General features: G+C 40.0%; 1 pseudogene; it reads left to right on the top strand.

Moving 5' to 3' along the window:
• The window catches only part of LOC145720373 (uncharacterized), a 2,268-nt pseudogene extending 439 nt beyond the window's left edge, over positions 1–1,829 (top strand).
• The last annotated feature ends 5,255 nt before the right edge of the window (positions 1,830–7,084 follow it).

The raw sequence follows: 7,084 nt of genomic DNA, 5'->3' as shown, positions 1-7,084 counted from the left end.
CAGAGGAAGGGGAAGAGAGGACTTAGGTCTTTCTCTCTCCTAAGCCTGTACCTATGGCCTCATGGGAATTTCCCTGTGATCAGTTGAAGTGGAAGAGAGGACTTAGGTCTTTCTCTCTCCTAAGCCTGTACCTATGGCCTCATGGGGATTTCCCTGTGATCAGTTGAAGTGGAAGAGAGGACTTAGGTCTTTCTCTCTCCTAAGCCTGTACCTATGGCCTCATGGGGATTTCCCTGTGATCAGTTGAAGTGGAAGAGAGGACTTAGGTCTTTCTCTCTCCTAAGCCTGCACCTATGGCCTCATGGGAATTTCCCTGTGATCAGTTGAAGTGGAAGAGAGGACTTAGGTCTTTCTCTCTCCTAAGCCTGCATCGATGGCCTCATGGGGATTTCCCTGTGATCAGCTGAAGAGGAAGAGAGGACTTAGGCCTAGTTTACAGATGGTTCAGTATGATATGCAGGCACCACCTGAAAGTGGACAGTTGCAGTATTACTGTTCCTTTCTGGGACATCCCTGAGGGACAGCAATGAAGGGAAATCCTCCCAGTGGGCAGAACTCCAAGTAGTGTACCCTGGCTGTTCACTTTACTTGAAAAGAGAAATGGTTGGACATATGATTATATACCATTTCACGGGCTGTTGTCAGTGGTTCAGTTGGATGGCCAGAGACTTGGAAGGAACATGATTAGAAAATTAGTCACCAGGAAACTTGGTAAAGAGTGGACAGACTTCTCAGAATGGGCAAAAAATGTGAGGATATTTGTGGTCCAGTGAATGAGACCAAAGGGTGACCTCAAGAGAGGAGGATTTTAATGACCAAATGGACAGGATGACCCATTCTGTGGAGCCCGGTCAGCCTCTTTCCCCAGTCATCCTTGTCATTACCACAGTGGCAGGGATGGAGATGATGCATGGGCTCAGCCACATGGACTTCCACTCGCCCAGGCTGACCTGGTGACAGCCACTACTGAGTGCCCAATCTGACAACAGCTGAGATCAGCCCCAAGTCCCCAGTATGGCATCATTCCTCAAGGTGATTATCCAGCTACCTGTGGCAGGTCGATGATATTACTCTGCTTCCTGCATGAAAAGAGCAGCATTTTTTGTTAAACTGGAATAGACACTCTGGGTACAAATTTGCCTTCTTTGAATGCAGTGATTCTGCCAAAATTACCATTCATGGACTTGTAGAATGCCTTATCTACTGCCATCGTGTTCCACACAGCATTGGCTCTGATCAAGGAACTCCCTTCACAGAAAATGAAGTGGGCCTATGCTCCTAAAATTCACTGGTCTTACAGTAATTCCCACCATCCTCCGAGCAGCTGACTTGACAGAAGGTTGGAATAGCCATTGAGGACTCAGCTGTAGTGCCAGCTTGAGGACAATACCTTACAGGGCTGGGACAAGGTTTTCCAGAAGGCTGCATGCTCTCTGAATCAGTGTCCAATATATGGTGCTGTTTCTCGATAGCCAGGAGTCATAGGTCCAGGAATCAACGGGTGGAAATGGGAGTGGCATCATTCATCATTACTTCTAGTGATTCATGGCAAATTTTTGCTTCCTGTTCACACGCCCTTATGCTCTGCTGGCCTAGAGGTCTGAGTTCCAGAGGGAAGAAAGCTTCTACCAGGAGACACAATGATTTCATTGAACTGAAAGTTAAGACTGAAGCCTGGCTATTTTGGGCTTCTCAGGCCTCTGAATCTAGGTAAAGCAGAGAGTTACTGGGTTGGCTGGAATGACTGGATCCTGGACACCTTGAAGAAATTGGTGTATTATGCCCCAATGGGTGTAAGGGAGAGTATGTCTGGAATAGAGATTCCTTAGGACATTCATTGCCCTGTGAGTAAGGTCTATGAAAAACTAAAACACAGTCCAGGCAGGACTACTATGACCCAGACCCTTCAGGAATGAAAGTCTGAGTTACCCCATCAGGTAAAGAACCATGACGAGCTGAGAGGCTTGATTAAGGCAAAAGAAATACAGAAGAAATAATGGGAAAAGGTAGTTCTAAATACCAGTTATGACCATATGACCAGTTACAGAAATGAGGATTGTAGTTGTCATGAATATTTTCTCCCTATTTTGTGAATGTATTTGTATATATCCATATTACATATTACAAATAATATATTTATGTACATACACAAGAGAAATCACAACAAAATATTCACAATATATATATAATGAATGTCTTTATTTTCTCTTACCCCCTTATCATGTGACATAAGATGTATTGACTTAATATCATAGTATTTAAGTAATGTTAATTTATACCATAGTATTAAGTTACAAGAAGAGTAAACATCACTCAGGGACTTTACTTCTTTTGGGGAAGGGGTTAGTGCATTCTTGGTTGTATGCAGGATAGTTTATCATGTTAAATGGGATAATGACCTGGTATCATCTGTATTTGGAGATTAAGTGTAGTTTAATCTCCAAATAATTTTGGAGGTATGTATGAGGCCATGTTGACAAGGGGTGCACTTATGATGGTTAATTTTGTTTGTCAACTTGACTGCTCCTGGAGTGCCTAGCTATTTGGTCAAAAATTATTCTGGGTGTTTCTGTGAGACCATTTTGGATAAGATTAACATGTAAATTGGCAGACTGAGTAAAGCAGAGTGCCCTTCCTAATGTGATTGGGCTGCATCCAATCATTTGAAGGCCTGAATAGAACAAAAAGGCTGACACTCCCTAGAGTAAGAGAGGATTCTCCCTGCCTGAGTGCCTTTGAACTGGAATTTTGGCTTTTTTCCTGCCTTCAGCCTCCAACTGAAACATCGCTCTTCCTGGGTCTCCAGCCTGCCAACTCACCCTGTAGATCTTGGAGCTTCAGACTCCATAATCATGTATATATATACATCTTACTGGTTCTGCTCCTCTGGAGAAGTCTAATATACTCTTGCTACACACACAAAAATATATATAGTTTTTTCAATCAGTAGTTGTTTTATGAGCTGCTTTCCAAATGCCAGCATTTTTCAACTGTGGGTTTCTTGACTCCTTCATTATCTTCCTAACACAGCAGCTGGAGAAATCCTCTTAAAAGATAATTCAGATCATGGCACTCATGCTCAAAACCTTCCAATGGCTTTCATTTCATGCAGAAAGCCAAAGTCCTTTTGTTACCTAGAAGCTCCTACAGAATCCCCTTCTCACCCTGGGCCTGTTTTCCTCTCTCTTCACATCTCTTCCTACTCATCCCTTCTTCCCCTTGCTCCAGACGCGGGACTTGCCTGTTAATCCTTGAAATGGCTGGGCTTGCTTCCACCTCGGAAATGTTGCACTTGTTCTCTCTGCTTAGAGACATCTTCCCCAAATCTGCATGGCTTCCTCTCCATTTTTTTTTTTTTTAAGATTTTATGTATTTATTTGAGACAGAGGGACACAAAGATAGTGAGAGAGAGTGCGAGTGGGGAGGAGAGGGAGAAGCAGGCTCCCTGCTGAGCAAGGAACCTGATGTGGGACTCGATCCCAGGACCCTGGGATCATGACCTGAGCAGAAGGCAGACGCTTGACCGACTGAGTCACCCAGGTGCCCCATTTTTTTTAGTTTTTTACTCAAATGTCTTCTGCTTAGGAAAGTCTTCCTTGCTATCCTATTTAAAATTGCAAAACCTACCACCCCAAAACTCCTATGCCTTACCTTCTTTGTTTTTCTCCTTATTATCATATCTAGCAGACAACACATTTTAATTTATTTAGTTTAGGGTTGATCTCCACATGAGAATGAAAGCTCCAGGGGTTTGTACCTCCCCCACCAAAATAAGGCCTAGCACTTTGAAGATCAATCTTTAGTAAGTGAATTAAAAAATGCTTTCAAGGAAGAATTTGAAGAAGTTTTGTAATATGCATTTCACCTTTATGTGTTAAGCTCTGTGAGTTTTGGTCTCAAAGCCATGTGACTGCTGTCTTGATTCTTGTGGTGAGTGGGTGACATGGACTGTACTTGGGAATACACTTCCCATCAGTTTACACGGATTCTACACGGAGCGACGTCTACTTTTCCAGACAAGGAAATAAAATGTGTTTCATATATCCTTCCATGAAATATCATTTAAGACACATTTTAGTTTAACTATCTGATCTCTTTCAATTCTACCCCATGAAAACAGAATAATTAGTATGAAATATCAGAAATTAAGCTAAATTGCTTATACCTAATAGTGTTCTCTGTTAAACAAAGGTTAAGTACAGCTTATCAGGCTAAATGAAAGGACAGTAGGCTGCAGTCAAAAGTGTAGTTTCCAAATGTGGTTAACCTATTTCTCATTTACATTTCAACAGCTGCATGTGTCATTACAGTTTTCCACACAAGGTCAAGCCAAAAATAATGTTATTCCCAGATAACAAAGTTTTTCTCTACTTGGGAAATAATAGAAAAAACATCACAAAGGTGCTACCTAGATCTCTGAGCATAACATAGTAAAATAAAAAGGAAAACCTAAACTTACTGTATTATGTTACGATTAGCTAAATCGTAATGTAGTAACAGATGAAGAAATATTAGTTTTCAAACTAAATCAAAATGGGGAGTTAAGTTTCTCAGGGCTTTGTTTTTTATTTTTTGTTTTTGTTTTTTGGGGGGTTTTTTTGGATATATTTTAATCTAACCATTCCATTTCTGCCTTTTTTTTTTTTTAATTTAATTCAGTAAACCAAAACTAATGAAGTACTGTATGGTGACTAACATAACAATAAATAAATAAATAAATAAATAAATAAATAAATAAATAAATAAAATAAATTCAATAAGCCAACATATAGTACATCATTAGTTTTAGACGTACTGTTCAATGATTCATCAGTTGCCTATAACACCCATTTCTTCTGTTTTTGATAGCTTATTACACTAAATGGAATACAGTTACTTTATTATTTTCTAATTCTTTATTTGAAATAAGAATATTTGAAAGCAGTGATTTGAGTCATTATAGATTAGGAGAATAAGGAATGTTAGTGTGGTGTTTTCCTGTTAAATTTCGTTCCTTTGAACAGTGAGGGTCACACCTGACAGAGGGTCTCTTGCTACTTCCCAAGGCATTTCTCGGGGTAGTTATTATTTGAATTGTTTGTAATGATCCAGAACAGGGCCCTCAGCTTTATAAACTCAGCAGCCTGTTTTTCAACTGTCTGAAAGTGGTTTTTTCTGTCAGGGAGAAACTTACACTATGAACTCAAAACCCTGATGTATAAACAGAATGGCCGATTTATTAACCTACAGTAATATTTTAACTCCTTCCGAACAAGCTGCATGGAAAGCCAAACTCTATCCAGCAGTTTGCTTTGTTGAGTAATTGTGGAGTTAGGTTCATGATTTGAACGTTTCAAGATGCCCAACTAAGGGAACTTAAATGCACCTGATATCCACTGATTCAACAAGTTGAGACCTTAAGGATAATGTACCATTTTCTCAGCAAGTGCTCCAGTAAGTACTTACAGTTTTCGTCTTTGAAAAACCACCTTTTTTTTTTTTCTTTACTTCACGGCTAATATTTTCTTTCTTGGGTTGTATTATTACATCTCTTTAAATGACTTTTGCACTACTTCTTCTGCTTTGAATCATTGTGGATTGAATTTACCATTTATTTTCCATAGGACAGTATTATTTCCTTTATTTTCAAGTTCTTGTAGATAGAGAGTAGGCAGTTATAGGAATTAACATTTTTTTTGCTATATATATATATATATATATATATATATATATGCCCCTATATATAGCCTTTTTTGATATATATATATATGCCTCCCTATTAATTAACTTATGAGTCTGGTTTATTATCAGCCTAGTAACCTGAAGGGTTTTAGAGATGTTGCCTTCTAGATAGAGTTTGACAAAAGCAGATTATTTTGCTTATGATTCCTGAATGATCACATTTTCTACTAATCTGGAGATGACTCCACTATTTTAAGCTGTATTTTTATCTGTAGGTAGGCTGAGAGAAGATGTAGCTGTATACTTTTAAAGTAAACATTACTAAAATAGCCCAGTAATAGCCACAGGTACCCACTCTATGGCTCTCCTTGACCTAATGAGTGCTAACTGGACTCAAGACCCCAAAGCTAATTGCTTCATGTTGGAGCCTGGATGCTAACTGCCTGGGCTTCCTCAAGCCTCAGCGTGTGGAGGAATATGATCCCTTGATATTTCGATAAAAATGGCTTCAAGTCCCAATCTGTCCCCCACAATTGACGGCAATTTCTCCTAGCCACGTTTTCCTCTAAATTCCTTTCTCTTTGAAGTTTCTTTTTCCTTATACTGCCTGTGGCCTCCTTTCTGCTTCGTGTCGTGGGAGGCAGTCATGTTGCGTTTCCTCAACACCACTCCTATAATACAGGAAGAGACAAGTTATTAGGGATTTGTCAATCATTCGACAGGTTGGAGGAGCTATGTTTAAGAACAGCTATTTCCTCAGTGGTTTAAGTTGTACAGCATAGCCTAACATTAAAAAAAAATCCTTAACAGTGAATATTATACATCCTTGTTCCTAAAATTCCATCAGCTGTCTCTTTTTCCAGGGGCACTGGTCAAACACTGTTCTGTCGCTTTGTGTCCCAGGCCGGCCCTTGCCCTCTGGCTGGTCTGGCTTCACTCCTGCCCACTCCCTTCTATAGGTTTCTGCCCTCCTCTCTACTGCTGCCCCAATCCCCTTCCTCTCAGGCTGCTGTTGGAAACCCACAGTTATTTTTATGTAGCAACATTTAATATTTTTTTTCTGTCTTCAACCATGCTGACAATGGGTTGAGGCCTATCATTTTATAACCAAAGTCAGCAGTCAGATTGATTTGCTTCTAAAAGGTAGTTCTCATTCTGTGGAATTCTGCTATGGGCTTTTATACTTTGTGTCCTTTATGTGCCCCACACCATACAGTTAGTGAAGTGGCAAAATCAAAGCATGAATGTAGGTGTGCTAACCCCCAAGTGGGGATATTTAGCCACTTAAGCTTTTTTTTTTTTTTTTTTAAGATTTTATTTATTTATTAGAGAGAGAGCACGAGTAGAGGTGGGGAGGGGCAGAGGGAGAAGCAGAAGCAGACCCCCGCTGAGTGGGAGCCTGACATGGGGCCTTAATCCCAGG

Source organism: Leptonychotes weddellii, chromosome 2 (genome assembly GCF_054177405.1).
Source record: "Leptonychotes weddellii isolate Sample4059 chromosome 2, ASM5417740v2, whole genome shotgun sequence".
In the NCBI taxonomy this organism is placed as follows: Eukaryota; Metazoa; Chordata; class Mammalia; order Carnivora; family Phocidae; genus Leptonychotes; species Leptonychotes weddellii.
The sequence above is the reverse complement of the archived record's forward strand: the minus strand, read 5'-3'. Positions and strand labels throughout refer to the sequence as shown.